General features: G+C 24.4%; 1 protein-coding gene and 1 long non-coding RNA gene across 4 annotated transcripts in view; one reads left to right on the forward strand and one right to left on the reverse strand.

Annotated features, from left to right (window-relative positions):
* The window catches only part of LOC114131060 (uncharacterized), a 154,609-nt gene that overhangs the window by 47,659 nt on the left and 84,133 nt on the right, over positions 1 to 22,817 (reverse strand). The window lies entirely within an intron of this gene.
* Positions 21,355 to 21,936, forward strand: LOC126550846 (uncharacterized). Its single transcript, XR_007604886.1, has 3 exons — positions 21,355 to 21,452; positions 21,511 to 21,656; positions 21,848 to 21,936. It is a non-coding gene; the product is annotated as an uncharacterized LOC126550846 (long non-coding RNA).

Consider the following 22,817-nt stretch of genomic DNA (forward strand, 5'->3'; position numbering starts at 1 on the left):
AGAAATTAATAGTCTACAAGAAATAATATTCAAAATCATTGGTAGTTAATTAATTTTTTTTTAATACAGTTTTTAAAGTATTCAAATAAACAGAATGTTAGTCTTATAGTTTTTAATAAATAAAAGGTAATTATATTTTAATAAATCTATTCCATCTTTCATGTGTTATTGATCGTTTTTTTTTTTTTTTGGTTAAATGTTTAAAACAAATAACACTTAATAAGGATATAATACAGCAAATAGACGACAGTAGAACAGAATATATACTTTTTTCGTTTAATATTGCCACTGACTTCAAAAGAATTCTGACATAAAACCACTTTGTGTGCAAATACCGAAAGTAGCGCCTTAAAGTTTTCTACATTTCATATAAAATAATTGAATATCAGTTATGTCTATCTCTAGGAAAATAATATAAAACAACAAAATTAGAGTTATAAGATGTGAAAAGAGAGTAAGATTAGTTACATAATTGGCTGTCTATAAAATAGATAAAAGCTATTAAATTTTTAATGGTAAAAGTGTGAAGGCGGTTACACACAGTTGAAATAGAGAATAATGTAAAAAGTATAAAAAGCCAGTAACAGCAATAAGCACAGCAAAACCCGATGACCCTTTGCGCGGTTGATACCTATTACTTGTATTGACCACAAAAAAATGTTATTCTAGATTCTATTATTTAACCTATCGTTTTATGGTCTTTCAGTATCTATTTTAAATACATTACGGGATATATTCTTGTATAATATTATGTTAAAAATAAGTTAGAATAAGATGGGATTTATTATCCATTATATCAATTAATAGGTAACTATTTAGTTGAAACCACATAAAATATTTATATTTTACCAAATACATAATACTATAAATAATTTAGACTTTATTTTTCATCTAAACTAATCTATTCTAAAATATAAATGATATTACAATATACTATTAAATATTATATGTTGTTTATGAATTAAGTAGAAAGAAGTGAGACAATCCAACTAATAAAACCGACGGACTTACAGAAAATCGTATTGAAATTAATTAAGTAAACATAAATCTACCCTGAGAAATACTTAATGACGTTTAAGTGACAACTGATATATCAGTTACATAGAAAAGCGTTGTAATATTTAGTAGCAACTAAGTAATAATCAACAGAAAACCATTATTTGGGGTGTAGAGCTCACGCTGTTTAGAGACTAAAAGAAAGTAATGATGGTAAACAAAGTAATGCTGACTCAATGAACCCGACTTATCTTTACCTCATCAGTGGGTGTCATACTTAAAATATGCTGTATATAATGACTTACAATTCATCTTATTGTGATATTAATTTGTCGTATCTTAAACTATTATTTATTATAGTACAAAACTCAATATTACTTATTGTTGTTATCTCTTAGTAAAATATGTTTTTAATGTAATGGTTATTTGTATGCCTACCTATTATGCATAAAATAAACCATCAAGTGTTATCACTCGTAATTATAAAGTAGTAACGCGGCGTACACACCATACTTTGTTGCGCCTTTTGATATTCATTGGTAGTTAAGTCAAACGCTCCAATACTTATTGTTTTGCATAGTGCGTTTTATGTAAAAACTAAAAGATCGAATCGAATTGGTTGACAAATTAATTCTTACTTAATTTAAAATAAGATTGTTTTTGTTTAATCATTTAGTATCGGAGTGAAACGTTTTAAATTTTTGGTATACCTGAATACTTAATAAATATATTTTGTAATATTACGATGCACGTTGTATTTAAACTATTTTTTACATTTTTGTTTGTATTTATTGATGTATTATATTTCAATTTTGATATTTGTAAATTTTATCTTAAAAATACAAACCTATTTTACCTATTAATTACAACATAATTTTCAGATATATATATTATAAATATATACAAATGTTAACATCAATATCGGAAATTCAGATAATGATGATATTGACTAGTCAATTCATCTAATTCCTGGGTAAGTTAGCCCTACAGTATCTATAATAAACATATATTTACGTGATTGACTTAATAAATCAGATAATGTTACAATTTGATAGATTGGATAACAATTTTATCTTTTATGGTTTTAATATTCACTTCAAAATTATTTTTCTGTTTGACTATTTATAAATTAACGACAAGAAATTTAATATTACCAAACAAATTATTATGATCTGTTTAAGTCTCTGTGTACACTGAAAAAAAATCAACGAACCTAAAGCAAAGTCTAGTTTCTAAACCAATATTTTATGTAATGAATTCAAATGATGAACTCAACTTGATGTTATTGATATTTAAATTAAAAATTTTATTGAATTTCAATTTACTATAAGTCTATAAACTATGAAGACTATCTAACAAATTTTTTACTACAACATTTATCAAAATGTGCTGAAGAAATACAATTCAATGTGATCAATACACATTTGATGTATTTTCAATACTCTATCTAACAATAAAAGAAAATATGTAAACACTGTTACAACTTACAACTGAGCTTAATGTAATGTTAAAATAGTTTACGGTAAACACAGCCAAAGCGGTTGGTAGAACCAGAGAATCGCAATGTTGAAAATATTTTGGCAACATGATTGACTGAAAATAATTTTTAAAACTGTTCATCAGAAATAAAATTTGTTCAATTAAAAAAATATCGGACTTAGCATTCAAGGTTTGTGGAATAAATTGTTAAAAAGTGTAAATTAAATATTGTTCAAAAATAAGTGACAGTTATCAAAGTTGGGAATTGAATGTAACCTAATATAAATACAAATACTTCAATGTTACATAATATATACGTATAATGTATACATATAATATATATACCAATAATGAATTCTTATAATTTTAAATTGGATTTTATACACAAAACTATTAGAAGAACAATCGCACCACGAATAATCAATCAACAAAAACATCTAAAATAAAAAACAGCACTTAAGTATATAACTCGTGGAATAGACATTGTAAAAAAAGCGGCAGGCGTAACCAAAACAAATTAAAAATAAGTATCCTGTAGAACAATAATATTAAAGAAGTACTTAATTGATAAAAAATAAATACCTAAATCACCAAAAAATAAAAATAAAATAAAATAAACACTACAATTTCTTATAATATTGTAATAAACAGACATAGAATAATTACACATGTAGGTACTATTATAACACACAAACACAACTATAAAAATTTGAAAGAATCTAAGCTCTTAATGACTAAAGTTCAAAATTACGATATTACCAAACATCAAATAATTATAACTGACAAATTAAAAGTATTAAGTGTGCCTACTAAGAAAATTGGAAAACCCATAAATACTAAACCCAAAATAAATTAAATACACACATATATATATATATAAAACAATACCTACAAATGATAAGAATTTATATTACACAAAGAATCACTTGGTATATGGAGAAGCTCAGCGCTCTAGACAAAATATGTACATAGACAAAATCGAAATTTGCTCAGTTTATATCGACTATACCTAGGTATTGTCAAAAACATTATCAAAGAACTATAACAGAAAAAATGAAAATCACAAGTCACAATTATCGTCAGTTAGACTACGTTATCTCATTAACCATAAATTACACAATAACTTAAACTATTAAATAACCAGTGAATACTATTTCTTTACCATAAATTAAAATGTTTGGCATATAAGCCAAAATAAAATATCAGTCTAACACTCTCTTTTGCCAAAAACAAATTAAAATGAAGTTAAATCTTAAATAATGACAAAATTCCAAACAAAAATATAATCATAATACTTGAAATTTATTTCAATAATAGATTTAACTAAGTGAAATACATCAAATATCTAAAATCTGCCATAATAAAATAATTAAACAATAATGCAAATGAAAAGTCACAATAATATCACATAATATGTGATATTTAAGAGACAAACCAATAAATATAAAAGTACACTAACAGCTATATCATGAAATAAAAACTAGACAACAGAATAATTTATAATTTACCACCAAAACAGTTAATTAATCACATCAAAAAATAATAAAAATTGAAATCAAATCCAACACAAGATTTAAAACTTTCGATCCATCGCTGTTGAAACTATATACAAAACTTATTAATATAAGCTGCCTTTAAACTAAGTGATATTAAAATCCTTACTAGGTATACGCTTCAAGAACTATTAAAAATAAAGATAATCTGGAAAATAAAATATGAAAATTATAAATTTGTAAAGTGTGGCACAAAAAAATATATCAAATTTAACACAATAATAAAAATAAGAACAAACAATATTCATTCACAGAACACAAAATTTTGTATAAATATTGAGCTACCAAAAATTCAACATAGGAAATAGAAATTAAATACAAAAATTATCCACAAGGAATTGTTTAAATACGAAAAATAAAGATACATTTTATACAGGTGCCAACAAGTCAGAAAGACATGTAAGAATCATAATTATCCACAAAACCCTAATAACTAGGTATAAGCTACTTGAAAATGAATCCATTTAGACAGTGTAGGACATAGAAATTCTCATTAGAGTAGAATACATAAAATAACTCTAAGGAAACAAACAAAAAATACACTATCCTCAAAGTGTATCCCGATTACACTGAAAAGTTTAGAAAATACAACAAACACTTCAGGTATTACAAAATGCATTAAAGGAATAACAATACAAACACGAAGCATAGAAATAAACATAACAATTATAAAGAAATACTTGTCGTTAGTTATGTAGTAGAAGGGAATGAAATAAATGAAAGAAAATGACTAAGAGACCTAAACGAGCTACAGAAGATACGCCACTTAAACAGATAACTTTATATTATGTACAAAAACAAAAATATATTTAAATCAAAGTTAAATAATTATAATCACACTGTCAAAAATCAAATCAAAAGCACTATACACAAATGACAAAATTCTGAATTAAGAAGAAAAGGAAAAACAATACTGAATAGACTATGAATTGAACGCACCAGAAAAACATACAATTTTCCAATGACAAAAGAAGAACCATCAATTACTATAACTTGAAGATGAACCCAGTAACCCTAAAATTCAAACACATTGTCACTATCACTAGTATACCTACAGAATAACTCGAAAAATGTAAAATAACTTTGGCATATATTATATCTTTGATGTATTATACATTTATATGTTATCGGTAGGGCTTGGAAGTTCTAGCGAATGCATATTATTTATTTTGGTAAGCTATTAAACATGGAAAGTATAATATACAAATTTGTTTAAAATTTTTCTGATGTTGTATATGAGACATTTAGTGTAGTTAATTTATGCACGCTAACGGTTTCTAGTGCTATTTTGTTAATTAAAGATTTATAAGTTGTTTATAAGCATATTTTTATACGATTAAGTAAATTATTAACAATATAAATCCAATAAATTAAAAAAATATGCAATTGAAAACGAATATTTTGATTTTCAAATAGTATGTACATTATCATAGTTATTGCTGACGATATTAGACAGTTTGTTCTATCCATTTCCAATAATATGGTTAGTAAAAAAATTGTTGTTATCAGACGCATTATAATCATTAAATTCGAGATATGTACGTTTTAACAATAACCAAATACCTAACATCATATTTCATAAAAAAAAAAAATATAAAATTTGTATTATTAAAAAATATTCTTTTTTTAAAAAAAATTTTGTTGAAATGTTATTTTGCATATTTATCAATTTATTATTGATTATTGATTTATTTATTATTTATTTTTTGCAATTATTTTGGTGTTTTAACTTTTAAGTGTATAAGGCTCTAAAAACTTAATTTTTAGTGTTGAGACCTAGTTATCAGGTATTTAAATATAACACACAGTATTCAAATAATAATTGTTAAATAAATACTATACTGTTTTTTAATTGATAACGCAGTGGTCTGAGCATAATATTATCAGTAGCGGAACAACACGACAGTACCCCTAAAACCACCAACGGCTACTAAAACTGTCCTGAGTGAGATAGATATGAGCGAGTTTCGAGTGATTTTGTCTGCTGACTAGGTATGTTCTAATTTGAAAAATGATATAACTGTTTAATAAATTAAGTATCTATATTATATTACATTATACAATAATTATGAATTAACTTAAAATAATAACAACGTGATATTCTTTGACTATAAAATATTATAATTATTTAAATTTATGTCTTATAACTGTCAACTTAATGATAACTGTCATATCATATAATCAACACAACCTATATTTTACAAAAGTGTACATTTTTTTATGAAAATGATAAAATATATACATTTATTATAAAAACCAGTATTTAAAATTGTTTAGGTATGACACATGTCACAATTGACATAAAAATCAAATACAAATATATACTAATATAGTTACTATAGTAATATAGTGACATTTAATAGAAAAATAACAGGCAAGCTAAATTAATATTTTTTTTTATTACGATATGTTACTGTGGTAGTCAAGTATTAATACAGACAGTACCTATATTTTACTCATTATATTATTATTACATGATATTTTTTTATCGATAATTCAAAAAAACAAAAAAAATATTCTTAGAAAAATTGCGAATTTCAACTTTCTATAAATAGTTCAAAAATAGTGAAAATATTTTTAAATTTAGACAAATAACATTAATTTAAACATTAAGTGAACATTTCAAGTAATTACATTGATTCGTTTTTGAGTTACAACTGTAAAAAAAAAAAAAAAAAAAATCGATTTAGTCAAAAACTTGTTTTGCATAAAAATTCTCGATTTTCCACCACTCTCCCCCCCCCAATTTTTTCAAAAATTACTGGAGGACTCTTACTTTTGACATCCCTAATGCACCCAGTATATTCAATTTTCCACCGGGAAATCACCTCTGCAGTTTAAAATTGAAGCATTATTTCGCCACGTTATCGTGTACACAGACACAAAAAACAAAAATAAAACAAAACACATTATTGTAAAACCAAAACATCTATCACTCCGTTAATAATCTAAAATTATACTCCATAAAAATTATCATAATCGTATTCATTTTTAAAATGTAAGTCATGGATTTTAACATAAAAAAATATTATGTTTGTATACAAGCTGTAGATATAATTTTAAAAATGTTATAATCATTATACAAACAAGATATAAATAATTAAATAATGGAAAAATGAGTGCATTTTATTTTGTGCTTTTAGTTGATTGTACGAAATATATATGTACAATGTGCATATAACTAACAGATGGTTCAATCTTGAAATAAACTATTAAAAGTTTTTCAAACTACACGAGTGATACGTACAGTATTGTTTTATAAAGTTCAATATGGTTAAAGAGTTTTCTATACACATCATTCTTACAGAAAACATGTATATAATCCCACGATGATTAAAGAAGATACTCATTAACTAAAAGTTCAAATGAATTGAAGTTTAATACAAACTATTTTTAAATATCACATTTCTGTGACTGGAATCAGTTGGATTAAAATTTCAATTTGGGAAATGGAAATAATTATTTTTATAAACATTGATTATTCGTTTAAGTTAATGATAAACATTAATACATTATCAGTCTCGGTATAATAGACGATGTAGAGCTATTTTCATCTATAAATAATGGTATTGTCAGTGTTCAATAAATACATTATAATATTATCTGGAATGACTATACAACTGAATATATTATATCATTTTAAATAAAACCGCCACAAATACAACACACTATGAAGATGTATCTACTTCAAATAAAATACCAAATGATAAAGAATAGCATGTACAATCAAAATACACTGTTTACAGTATATCATAGAAATATAATAAATGTAATATACGTATAAACGTATATATATAGTGGGAAAAAAATAAACAGAATAACGTAGAATAATAATAAATGAATACAATTCTGAAAAAAAAGAGTTGAATAGGTCCGTAGCTCCGTTGGTATTCATTATATTATAATGTGTCTTTATTTAAAAGTAATTTTATGCAAGAATTGATAACTCGGAACTAAGCTCAATAGTTTGAAATTTAATGGATTTAGTGATGAAATACAAAATAAAAACAATGTTTTCTACAAAAAAGTGTAGATAAATTGTTAATTCCGATCAAACTTAAAATGAATTAATTGCTTTCTTATAATATAATATACCAAGCTAGATAAATTAGTTTGTGTTAAATTATTTTTTTTTTATTATTTTTTTTTATAATTTCGTTATGATGACTAAAGCGAGACATATGTATACGCATTACACGTAAACATCATGATTTCATATCCTGTTCAATAAAAGTATTATTTAATGAAGTATAGACATTTTTGGAGAAAGTAAAAAGTTAAAAAAAACACCATACAATATCATGTAAGAGCGACAAGTATAAACACATTTAAAATAACAAACATTTATTTAATAAAATAAATAAAGTGCATGTACCACTGTCCAATATACTCTCATTTACATTGAAAATAAGCTTAATTGGTAATTTATTTGTAATTCGTGAATAAATTATTGTCGTATAAATAATGGTTTATACAATTTCTAAATATTAAATTTATAATATCATTGGAATATTTCATCATAACGTATAAATAACACTATGCCACATAACATATATGTCTGAACGGGATATAGAACATATCACTTCAAGTCCAAATTATGCTCAATCTAATAGTTTAGCAGAAAGATCAATACAGTCAGTAAATAAATTACTAAAAAAATCTAAAGAAAGTAAAACAGATATATATATATATATATATATATATATATGTATACCTCTAATGCATAATCGAAAATCTCCTAAAAGAAATTTATGTTCTTCTTCTCAACTGTTAACGTCAAAATCAATTCGAACAAAATTACGTGTATCCATAAATAACTTAAAACCTAAATTAACTGAATTAAGTGATTACCAAAATAAAATTAAAATAAAAACAGACAAAATAACTTATTATTGTAATAAAAAAACAAAAAAATTGACATCTCTTGTAGTTGGTGAAAAAGTTTCATTTAGATTAATACGCAATGGTCCTTGGATTAATGGTAAGTGATTCAAATTGGTAAATATCCTAGATCGTATGTAATTAAAGGTGAAAAAAGGGGCAATTATAGAAAAAACAGAAAACATTTAATATTTAGTGCTTTAACTACTTCTAAAACAAATAATTATGAATGAACTAACTTAAATTCAAACATAGATAAAAAATCTACTCGTTCTGGTAGAATAATAATTAAACCTAAACGGTTAGATTTATAAGCCATAATTATTATGAAGTAATTACATATTATATACTAATTGTTTGTTTTACTATATATTTTATAAATATTTTATTTTATGTTATTTTTTCTTGTATCATTATTATTATTATATTTGTATTGTATTATGTTGTAATAAGGTAAAATTGTACTATTATTATGTTAAAAAAAAAAAAAATGTTACAAGCAATGTTAATAACATTGTATTATTATTATTAATTATTATTATATTTTTATTATATTACATTTATTTATTTTTTTTTTTTTAAAAGAAAAGATGATGTGTTAAAGTAACACTGTATTAATATTATTATCTCTACTTGTTATCATAAGTATTGTCCATTACTCCGTGTGTACGTTAGTCACTCTTTCTTGAGTCTCGCCAGTTCGCGTAGTCTCGTCAATTATGTTTTAATGTACGAATTGTTATGTGTTAAATAAATGTCGTGAACAATAATTTGTCGATTATATTTAAAATACAACACATTATAGGTACAAACTATAAACATTAAAAATAGAAATCATATATACTTTTGTATGGGTATAAAATAATTTCATGACTTACTGCAATGGACATGTCACAGAAATGTAGTGACTAGAGGTAGTTATGAGATGCAATTAGGATAATATAGACAAAGAAGAGTGTGAGTTGGTTGACAGACGACAAATATTACATTGACTGAATATTACTAATAGCCACAGAAAAGCATAAATTAGCTAGAGACTTCTCGTGAAAAAGGTACGTCACTTCTTACAAATCTCTTTTAATCGCCGTAATTGTCACATAATATGTACCTATACCTTTAATGTTAGATCAAAAACGATGCTGGGAAAAACCATATTGCTTTAGTAGTTGCATTTTATCGCTACCGCCACGTGTCAGTGTCACTTGAAATTTAGAAAAGAAAATTGTAGAATCCTATATGTAAGTGTATTTGCTCAAAAAATGGTAATTTGGAATATCCTTAAGAAGAATAATGAGAATTATTATGGTTGACTTATTAACATCTATTTGTAAATAATTTTGAGTTTTTAATATAAACGACAACTCTTTTTTGAAAATATCAATCGATTAAATAAAGAAAGCATAGATAAATTGGATATGTTTTTGTAGTATAGCATTTACATAATATAACATTTATTTAGTTACATTAATTACAATTTTAAAGAGACTTTACGACAATGGGTCAACCAATTATTATTATTATTTTTTAATATATATATTATTACTTTTCAGTATTTCGATTTTAAGTTGACTCACTGAAATTATTTATTGCATAATAAATACGTTAAAATATTATGACATAAATAATAATTCATAAAAATGTGAAATATTGCAGTTGTTCACTTATAAGTTATAACTTATAATGGTATTTTATTCGGTAAATTTAGAGTAATAAATTATTTTTTATTATTATTTTCATTCCTACAACAACATATGTATTTCTAAAAACTTTTTTAGTTTTAAAAATATTTTTTTCTTAATATCCTCTTACACAAGTACATGCAATTTACTAACAGTATACATACAGAATGTACCTATTTCTATATTTCTATATAAGTATATTATGATTTAAAATCCAAATCAGACATTTTATGAATAACTAGAGTTAGTGACTAAAAGTCTATTTTATTAATTTCGTAGTTTCTTACAACATTAAATTGAATATAAAATACAAATTTACTAGAATATACGTATGCTTAAAATCGTGATTATATTAATATTTTTCTGGTGTATTGAGTCTGTTATCGGCAGATTTTACTAAGGCATTTATATCTCTATAGAGATACTTTTAAATAAAATATAAAATGTCTTTTTTTCTCTAATTCTGAAAACTAAATTTTAAAATTTTCAATATTTTTTTATACTCGAAAACAGACCAACTAAACAATGAATGTTACAAAATACTATCACATTTAGATCATAAATTATATATATATATATATATAATAGGTACATTGTAATTATATGAATGTCTTTGTATTATTATGTGTTATTATGATAGTCTTAGATACCACGAACTATATTATTGTATTATAACTTAATTATTATTATTATTATTATTATTTAATGAATACAGATTATTGTGTTTTAGGCAAAAATAGTATAAGTAACTGAATATTAAAATTAAATAGATTTTAAACGAACATAATATGTACGTACTTAAAAATATATATAATTTTAGTACCTATGTCATAAAATAATTTTAATAAGTGCTAATATTAAATTTAAAATTGTTTATTTAAACATCCATTTGAAACTCATAAACTAACAAAATAATAACACTTTTTCTGATTATTATTTTATCATTGTCATTGTAATTCATAAAATAATGATCATTTTTGTGATTATTTTTATAAACCATCCAAAGTGTATAATATCATAATATAATTCTACACCAAATAATATATTTACTTTCTTTGATTATTTTTCGATTTATTGTCAATATGACATTTTAAAGCTTTCACGTAAATATAACATATTATTTAGGTACTACACCCATTTTTAAAACCTAGTCCTGTTAGATGTTAAATTTAGGGGACATATACACAGCTCATATATTTCTTCAGTTCATCCAATATTCATGTTTCAAATATCAAAGGCTGCATAATGTTTCTAAGACAAACTTGAAATGTCTGGGCTATTTTATTTTCCTCGCCTGTATTCCTACACATATAACGATATAAAGGCAACTAGAAAGTAAATTTCATATGTACGTAAAGTGTGTTACAAATCCACACACATTTCATAGGAACAACTTCCGGGAAGCTTATTAACATATCATAGAGATGGTTTCATCTTCAGTTATAAGAAAATATTGACTGTTATATTTGTTTATTATTGATGTAGTGTCATTCAATTATTTTATTTTATTTACTATTGTTGTTGAAATATAATTTATGATTTAAATCATATGAATCTGTATTTTCTTTAAACAAAATAAGTGATAAAGCAGCTTATTATTAAGTTTAATATTCTATATAATATGTGTAATTTAGAATTATGTAAGCTCTAAGTAAATAATTAAAAAAAAAAAACATTATTTTTAATTATGTAGCAAATGTGCAAATTGTAGTTGTATTTATAGTTACCTGTATTACTTGATCCCCTTCTTAAATTTATTATAATAATACACAATAATATTATAACATTATGAAAAAATAGAAAAGATTTTTACCCCAGATCTTTGTATTATGTCCGTTTCTTTATTAAAAAACTTAATTAACTAAAATGTATTTTATTTCATTCAAATTACAATTTATTTCATATTGATTATATCCATCAAGTAGAGCATTTATTTTATTTAAACTATGCTTTTTCATTAACCATAAAACTACTTTAGATAAGTTAAATTTTGTTTCTCTGAATTCATTACTTAACATTATAATATAACTTTGTAAATAAATTTATTAAGACGAGTTAGTGAATTAACCAAGTAGTTTATGAATAGTGGTAATAATTATTAGGTAAACTGTTAGATTACGCGTATTGACCATTAAGTCGGAGAATTTGATACACATTTTATTAAGTTTCATTTATGCAAATATATATATAAGATATATAATATACACAAAACATATTATGCAAACAATTTATAAAAGCCTTGTAAAATACAAATGGAACATAATATAAGCATATTTTAATTAAAACAACTACCTACGCGTTTTATTTTAGTCTGTATCCAACCACAGTTAAAAACTCTTACATTTATTTAAAAACATATTATTAACAAATAATTTTCCGACATTCGCTCGTAGTGATTAAAACAAAAAATAATATATAAAGACCACTTTGAAAAAAATCTATTGCAATGCCATGGGGTTTTTTCAATCGCAAAAGTGAATATTATGAATTTGAAAAAAATTTACAGTGGATATAATGTAAACATAAATAGTTTAATAGGTAATTTATAATTATATGGAATCTTTATAGTTATAGTGTATACAGTAAGTACATTACAATACAATATTTTATATTCTACATCTATTTATTGTATAGGTAGGCTTTGAAAATCGACAAAATTGTTTTTACAGACCTACTGCTAATACTGAACCTTTTGCGCTGATATAGTGATATCTGATGGGCGCGGTAGCTGTTGTTGCCGAAATTGAAATGCATTTACGATCGCTATTGTTAAAATGGATAAGAAGTAAATGTAGTACGTCAAAAGGTTTGCCGTGTAAAGTATACATAAAAATGTACAGCAGGCGTTAAACGGAGAAGAAATTACAATTTGGGGAGAAAAGATGTATGGTTACAGGATAAAGGTAAAGGCACAATAATATATCAATACTGCGGTTACTTTTGGCACGGCTGTCGTTTATACTATAAAACTAGTTGCAATGTAAATCATGAAGCTTGAGGTGATTTATTATAGGTAAACACTTAAGATTGCGATCGACTTGGAAATGTTCGAAAACCGTTGGAAGTGTTATACTGATTATACTGAATGCAAAAAGAATAAATAACACACTATACTTCAACGAAATAAAATGATTGGTCAATCATTAGTTGAGATGTTGAAAGTTTAGTGGCATCAACAGATCCATAATCATATGTAGATAGAGAGATGAACTTACAAAGATACAAAAAGGAATACGTACAGAATATTATATTATATACCTACATTCTACGCGTAATAGATATTCGTGTATTCTGATAATCTAGATGTAATGAGACTACTGATTCAAACTTGTTTGAGGATTAAATTAGTAGAAAAATATATTAATTAGTATTTAAGTAATTTAATGTACTAATATGAAATAAGAATTTTAAAAACTTTATAACAATGTAATACAATATACATAAAATATAGTTAATATTTAATAAAACATGTTGTACGAGTACACTATTGTTCTATCCAAGATAAAATTAGAGCTAAAAAAATTGTTTATTACTTGAAAATTGTTTAATAACATCTAATTCAATTCGATGTAATGAACAAATTAGAGCATTTTAATTCTCTTAAATGTACAGACTAACAGAACAAAACCAGCTGAATAAGATGTCTTAGTTTAAACTATAATTATCTCAAGCTAAAAAATGATATATTATATTTTTTTTAATAAAGTTAAATTATTCAAATGCATTTAAAAGTATACGTTAACATGTTTAATATTAAATAGATTATAAATTGCAAGTAAAACGTCAAATAATATTGTACTAATATATTTTATATAAAGTTGATAAAATACATTTCCAAAGCTTATAAGGCTAAAATAAAAAAATGGTTATGAAATATATTCAGATTTTTCTGTGTGTAGTAAAATGTATAATAATTATGAGTAGTGTTTAATCAGTAATGACGAACAATCATATCTACACTGAAGATACTATGGCAAATGTTAAATACCTTTTTTGAAGTAGTATAACACCATAACTATTTTCATTTTTCTATAATTATTTAAATTGTATAAAAATAGTTTTAAATTATTTAAAAATAGCAATGATTGATCTATGAAAGGATACAATACAGGAAAAATTGAAAATTGTTCAATATAATCACTGAAAATACTAAATACGAGTATATACATGTTAGGTAATAATTTATTTAGTAGTTATAATATTATAACTATATACTCTAAAATGAAAATGTTAATTGTTTTTTTCAATATTTATGTTAAATTTTATTTGAAAATTCTTAAAATGCTTTTTCAAAACTTTCTATGACTAAAAATTATTTTTCTGATCATAAAGCTTTAAGTATGTTGTTGATAGCCAACTCCCTGATAACTAATAGATCCAAAAATGTATTATAATATAATTCTAGCTTCTTTGATTGAAATCCTACAGAGACATATTCTTGGGCCATAAATTAGTTTACGAACGGTTTAATTATTTTGTTTTTATTATTAAGTAATTAATTTTATAATTTAATAAAACAGTTAAATGTCTTGAACATATAATACATTGATTATAGTACTATACAAAATATATATATATATATATTTATCATAAGAATTTAAAAAATAATAATACTAAAAGTATTTATTTATGAGAACATAACATGCGTGTGAATTTTAATTATAACATAAACTAACATATTTAAATTTTAAAAATGTATAGTATTGTTCAAATCGTAAAAGAAAGCGGGTAGGTATTTAAAAGTTATATAAACGCAGTATTTTGAAACATTTGAATTTTACATGGGTGTGGTTTGTTTTTATTTTCCTATATTTGGACACCAAGATGGAATATTGACTGGTTTAATCAAAAATTTATAATTGAGTATTGATTATAGTGTTGATGTTAATGTGTTAATTATTATCAATAATTTTTTGAGTAGACATATTAGAAAATTTAGAATGCATTATTATATTGGCTTATTATACTTATATTTAAATGCTTGTGAGATTGTAATTTGATTTCTATAACATAAGAGAAGACACTATGGGAGAGGGTAAATGTGGTGTGTGTGAATTTAAATTGTTTAATTTTTAGCATTAATTTTGTATTTCAGTTTTTCACAAAGGAAATGTTATTTTAAAGATCTTTAGAAGCAATAATAGTGGAGAAACTTATACAGATTATAGTTTTATCATCAGCAACCAGCGTGTAGAATAAACGGGATAGAATTCCACCTTGAGAAACTCAAGGAAATGATATAATGGAAACTACTTTGTCAAAACGAGTACCTACTAAAATATCCATCTTAGAAAACAATAATTTAATTTTTATAACTAAATGACTGTGAATATTTGCTATAAGGATGTATTACGTGAGTTTTTTTGTTATTGTATTAAAATTAACCGTTGTAGTTAGTTAAAGAATAAATATTTATTTAAAATTCGATTAATGATGACATTACTGCGTAATAGAGTTTTTAAAAAAGCTTTAGTAATAAATTATTTTTCACACAAAAATAATGCAATTTCAGCTATTGATAATAAAAATGAACTAAAGAGAATAATATTGTATATCCTTTGTGTGAGACCGTAGTTGAATCACTAAACAATGAAGTCGGTCAGTATATATTATTGACAATGAATTAATCAAATTGTAGTTGTTTATGTACATATTTTGTAAGACACAAAGGAAATGTCTCAAATGCACACCTTAAGGTAAATTAACACCACCGCAATTATTAAGCCTGCGGTAAGCAGCCATGATGAATTTATATTGTACAACCATAATTGCCATGATATACACTATACAGTCGATGCTTTGCTAATGCATGATTAAACTGGTGCAGTGGTGAATATTATAATTTGAACTTTTAAAGAAATTAATGTTCTTATTTTTTGTATGCAGAGTTTTTATTTCTCAAAAAAAAAAAAAAAAAATCGACGTTCTATTTATAATGTCATAAGGTCAAAGAGAATATAATAGTTGAAAAAATACAATACCAATTCAATTTATGAAAAGTCAATAATATCGTTATTATATTATTATTAAACAAGAACTGCGTGCAGCTTGGAGGATTTTGTTTTTCCTTCAGTTGTAGACTATTATTCAAAATATTATTATTTTCACGTTCATCCAATACTATTGTGTTTATTTATTGTTAAAGGACAATATATAAATATTCAAGATTGACGATAGAAATATAAATAATAATGAACGTTAGTTTTCTTGTTAAGTGAATTACAAGTATACAAATAATTAATAATATTATCATTGATTAAACATCCATTATAATTATATGTTATATTTATATTATAATACATTAATTATTACAATTTATATCTAAGTATTGATTTAAATAAGTGTAGTACTAAGACTTTAGTGATCACATTTAAATTAAAAACAAAATAAGTTTATGTGTTTCTGTCATATGTATAGGTGTGTACTGTGTAGGTGTAATTATGTACATATTATTATACAGAGGGACTGACGTAAATCAAATATTCAGTTGTTCACTGCAGCAATTAAGCAGTTTAAATAATTAACTGTTGTACTTTCATCCTGTACGATTCAATAAGAGTATTCGCTAGGTATTAGAGGTTTCTAAGGAATTAGGCAAATTTAGTTGGGGAATACCTATAGGCAATTTTCCAAGTGCATACACATGAGTCACGTGAATGTGTGCATAGTGAATGATTATTATGTGTGTGAATGTATAATATAAAATATATAGTGGGGTGCACACATTTATCATCAATATATTGTGGTCGACGTGTGTAATTTTTCACTAAAAAGTATTTACTTGTAATACACTGTACTAATAAAATCAGCAATTTCATAATAAATATGAAAACATATTTAGGTAAATTATTTATGGAGTAGACTTGTGATCGATCATACCATATTTTCAATTTTTTTCTTCGATTATGTGCAACCATTGTTGGTTTTAAACGTTTACATTTTAAATTCGAATTTTAAGTCAAGATAAGAGTTGACATTTGAAATGTATCATGGTGTATAATCGATCTCAAGTAAACTTCATCGAAAATTCAAACACATTTTCAGATATTTTTATTACACAATAAAGTTATAAGTTCAAATTAAAAACAGCTGGTATTGAATCCACTTTAAAATAAATAATTATTTTATTTCAGATTGTAAAAAATAACCCTTTTTTTGTTTTGACAGTCATACAATTATACAGCTCACAAGTGTTTATAATACAATGTGTTGTTTTAAAATATATCACCGCACTGAGACTACATGTTTTGTTTTTTTTTTTTATTTTAATGTATAGAAAATAATTATAGGAATACTTGTATCCAAGCACGAAACGTGCGATGAATGATAATACATGGCTGTGAAATACAGAGAAATTTTGTTATTCTACCATAAACCAGCTTTCGTGGTTAAATCGTACATAATGCGCATGCCATGATACATGCATTATCTAATTCCACAGTCATGTTGATCCCTAAATTTATATTATATATATTAAATAAAAAAGAAATTACCTCACTTCAATTTCGTGAATAAACGATAACATAAAAAAAATAATGTTCACATTAACAATATAATGCATGAGGAAATTGGTTTATTATTTTTTTAATGTCCACTGATCTGTGACCGGAATTAATAAATTCTTTATAGCAAAGAAAAGTTATTTTGTTACCATATTATACGACCAGAGAAAAGAAAATAGTACAAAATGCAACGACATATAATATCCAAAATTCTTTGATTGTGGTTTACTAAAAATTAACAAAAAACAAAAAAGAACAAGAAAAAAAGATACATATTTATTACAATAACTTCTATAATATATTGTTTAGTTAAAAAACAAAAGGAAATTAATATTTTACACCCATCTAAGTAAATAGAGATTAACTACATAGTCGTTTTTAAAATGTGTATTTTATTTATTTAAAAACTATCATACAAGTGCTCGAATCAGAAACAAATTATACCGTATTTACTCAAATTTGAGCAGTTTTTTTTAAACTGGTCGAAATACTACGAGAGAATTATAATTTAAAACCAATAAATAAACACCTTAATAAATCTAACATTAATGATATGAACTCTATACCTACAGATGTCATATTTAATATTTACAATATTTACATACCTACCTAGTAAACATATTATAAAAATATTATACTACATAATATAGGTACTGATAACTTATCTTTAAAATATCAAATAATAATGGAATAATAGGATGGTACCGTAAGGATCAGTGGATTTTTTCTGAACTTGAGCTGGTGAGATAGAATATTGATGAGCGATAATACAAACTTGAACCGGAGCTGGTCTTCAATTTTCTTGTCGGGCCGAATCTGACCGCAGATTTCACTGATTCAGCCATATACGGATGGCCAACAAGTCACAGTAACGTTTCGGTTTTTAAAGAAAACATAAAACTAAACGAGCGAAAGAAAAAATGTACTTTTTCCTTTTCGTATGTATCAGATAATCTCTACGGTAGTACGGTGCATAACAATAATTATGAAAACAACACAACGGTAACAGAAATACGGGCGCGAAACGTTCCAGCTAACCGGATAGAGTTTGATTTCTCGATCAAGGGGAGAAGTCCGTTACCGCGTTTGTGGTAGTAATGACGGATCGGTTTTGACGTCAACTTGTACGAACAAATTATGTAAAAAGGTTCAATCCAACAATTTGACGTACGTGTACGGTATCTCAAGTCTCCACAAAACGTTGGTACAATTTTTGACTCATATACATGTATAATTTAAATACTTATAATTCATAAGCTATTCATCTTAAATTTAGTACATCAAAATTCGCTTTGGAATATGAAATTCGAAATGTGTGTTATTTAATAAAAAAGTGAAAAATTTAAAATTTAGAAAACTTTAATATTTTTATTTATATGAATAAATAAACTAATAATTCCAAAAACTTTAATAGTTTTTGGAAACATATTGATGATAAATGATTAATTAATGTATATAATATTATGTATTAATATAAAAAAAAAAAAATTATTTATGTCCGTGACCATGGATTTATGTTAACCTATATATTCGAATACTACGTGTATAAGTAAACGTAATATTAGTACACGAAAACAAAGTAAAAATAGTAGATGAGACTATACCCATAGTTTATTATAAATTAGGTTATAATAATAGTATTTATCTCCCATATTAAACAAAGAATTTACAACACAATACAATATTTATTTTTAACTCAAACCAATTATTATAATATGAATATATATTTTTTTAATCATATAAAATTGTGGAGGTTTAACAATAAATGTTTTTTAAAAATAAGCTTTTTTATGTCTAGATTCTTTCTCAATGAAAGTTTTTTTAAGAAACACAAAGAAAAATGTGCCGTTTAAAAATAACATTGTGTTTACGGGTGATTATTATTTTATTTTTTAGAAACAAATTGAATAAGTAAGTATTATTGAAGTTGAACATAAACATTTTAATTTATAATAGATAATACTATAATTAAATCCATATGCTTCAAATATGATTAGAATCTCTGAGCTTGAATTGATTTATTCTTTTTTTTCCTAATTCATAAACAAATTAATGCTTAATTTACCAAATGATGTGAAAGATATGTATAAAAATTCATCAATTGAGAACGGCTGGGGCCAATTTGGCTCATTTTTTTTTAATTTTTTGTTATTACCACGAAAAGGATTTTATAAAAGAAAATTATGGAAAACACATTTTTTTTTAACGCAAACAATTTGAATTTCTGCATGAAATCTATGTAAATAAGACAAATGAGCACAATAAATCGGAATACTTTTATTTATATCATAGAGAAATTATTTAAAATATAGTAAATAATTTTTCAAAACCGTTCACTACATAATATGAAGAATTGTAATGATGTTATGATGTATTTATATTGATTTTCTAAAAATTAAAAGGTCAAAAATATCGCATCCACATGACTTAATAAAAATGTAAAATTAACATTGGTTAATACAAAAGTCTACCAATATTTGATGCAAATTAGTCTAAATTAAAATATTAGTTGTTGTATACGTCCATCTATATACCATCATTGCTATACTAATAGTACAATATAGGTATAGTCATTTGACATTAATTGTCCAAATTCGATCTTTCAAAAACGAATATTTTGATTAATTTAGTATTAGTCATAACAAATTCATATATTTTCATACAAATAATCATGTTTTTTTTACAATCATTAATGTGTTTTGGTAAAATATTAAAATATTCGATGGAATTAGGAATTAAAAAGTTTTATTATTTTTATTTAATATTTTTTTCTTTGTTAACGTTTATCTTAAAAAATTATTTTACGCTAAATAAAGTATTATTCATCCTGTATAAATATTTTTTTGTATTTAATTATACGTAAATTATATTAAAAAGGTTCTTTTTATCTATTACCAGTGTGTTTTGTTTTTCATTCTACTCTCATATGCTTATTGTAAGTTTGCTTATAAATAGTATAAACTATCAAATAAAACGGTATCGTTGAGAAAAAATAAAAAATATATTTCTATGACCCCAGTATTATGATTTACACCCAAATAAGTTGCTATAGATATGTCAAATTTAATACATAAAACAATCTTGTCTCATACTTAACTTTTTAAGTAATAAATTTAACTTAGTGTTTTTCCAGAATTTTTATTTATAAAATCAATTACTTTCATGCTAAGTACTAACTTCGTATGGTATATCAATGTTTTACTTAAAGAACATACAATTGTTAATTAAAAATGGTCATTACACTGTTGTGCGCACAAGGCTCGTGACATCTCTGAGAATTCGTTTTGGTATCAAAAAGCGCATAGGTACTATGCTTTTCACACGAGTACGCGAGACAAAACACTCAGCACAATTATTTTAATGTAAACTCATTTGACGTTTTTACATTTTTGTACATAAATAAAGGTTGATAATTTCCAGGACTCTGGAGATAAAATATTTTTAAACGATTTTACAAGAATGCCTTGTGATATGAAATTATAGTGAATTTAAATACGAAATGTATTGTACACGCCTACCTCAATTATTATACATGGTTACCTTTAGTTAAAATGTCTATGCATGTGGTAATAATAGCATATGATTAAAATATAGATGAATAATTTATTCAAAAAAAGTTTATTCATAGTATTGCCTAATATTAAATAATAAACTTTAAGTATTTTATTATAATATGACAACAAACCAACAAGATATTATACAATAATATGTTCGTAAGACATTTTAACTAAGCATCTGTTATGTGTAAAAAATATAGAAATTGGTCTGATACTTACTGGAAGAAAGAATAAAAAAAAAAACTCTTACAATTCAATATGATTATACCATCGGATTACATAAGATCACGTATGTTCAATTATGGAAATTAATATCATATCACCATACTCCGGAAATACCAAAATTATTGTCAAAAGTCGACATACTGACAGCTGAGTGTAACCTATTATATTGTGTGTGTGTTCAAAATCGAAGTAATATTGCTCACCAACCAACTGTTTTGTTCATTTCCTCACCGGAACAACATTTTCTCTCTCGAGCCATATGCAGCTCGTCTAGTCGTGCGTATTACGCATAAAGACGATTCCGTTATGTATTATTTCCTGTAAATATGTACATTTCGTTCATATGCTTACAACCCCCATTGCTTGGATTACCAACGTTTATCGCAATGACTTATTTCTTTGACTCTCATCTGACTTTTACACGATAACTTCTTTTGTACCCCTCTAGTGTATAGTGTATACACTATATTATAGCCATTGAAGTTTAAATGAAAAATTAAATTAAATTTTCACTTGTGAACATCATATTACTGTAAAGGTAACAACACATTCATGTTTCACAGTTTTATGATATTATGGTATTATAAGGTGGTTCTTTTATAAACAAAAATTATTTTTTATTTTATTTTTAGTTTTATATATTGAATTATAAAATGTTTTGACCATTAATATTCTTGTAAAAAAAAAAACGAATTTTGAGCTAATGGTTATAAATATTTAAATTTTATTGATTATTCGAGTCTAACTAAATTGAGGAAATGACTCTTCACTGATAAGGGAATCACCCTGTATAGTAGATATATATTCGTTTTCGTACTTATATCGATTTTAAAACTTCATCTTCATCTCATCGTTATAAACGAAATGTTTAAATAACAGAATTATCATTAAGTGTTTTTGAAAAAATGTATTCCTTCAAAAGGGTGATGGAGGAAATTGAAAAAC

This window comes from Aphis gossypii, chromosome 3, assembly GCF_020184175.1.
Source record: "Aphis gossypii isolate Hap1 chromosome 3, ASM2018417v2, whole genome shotgun sequence".
Classification (NCBI taxonomy): domain Eukaryota; kingdom Metazoa; phylum Arthropoda; class Insecta; order Hemiptera; family Aphididae; genus Aphis; species Aphis gossypii.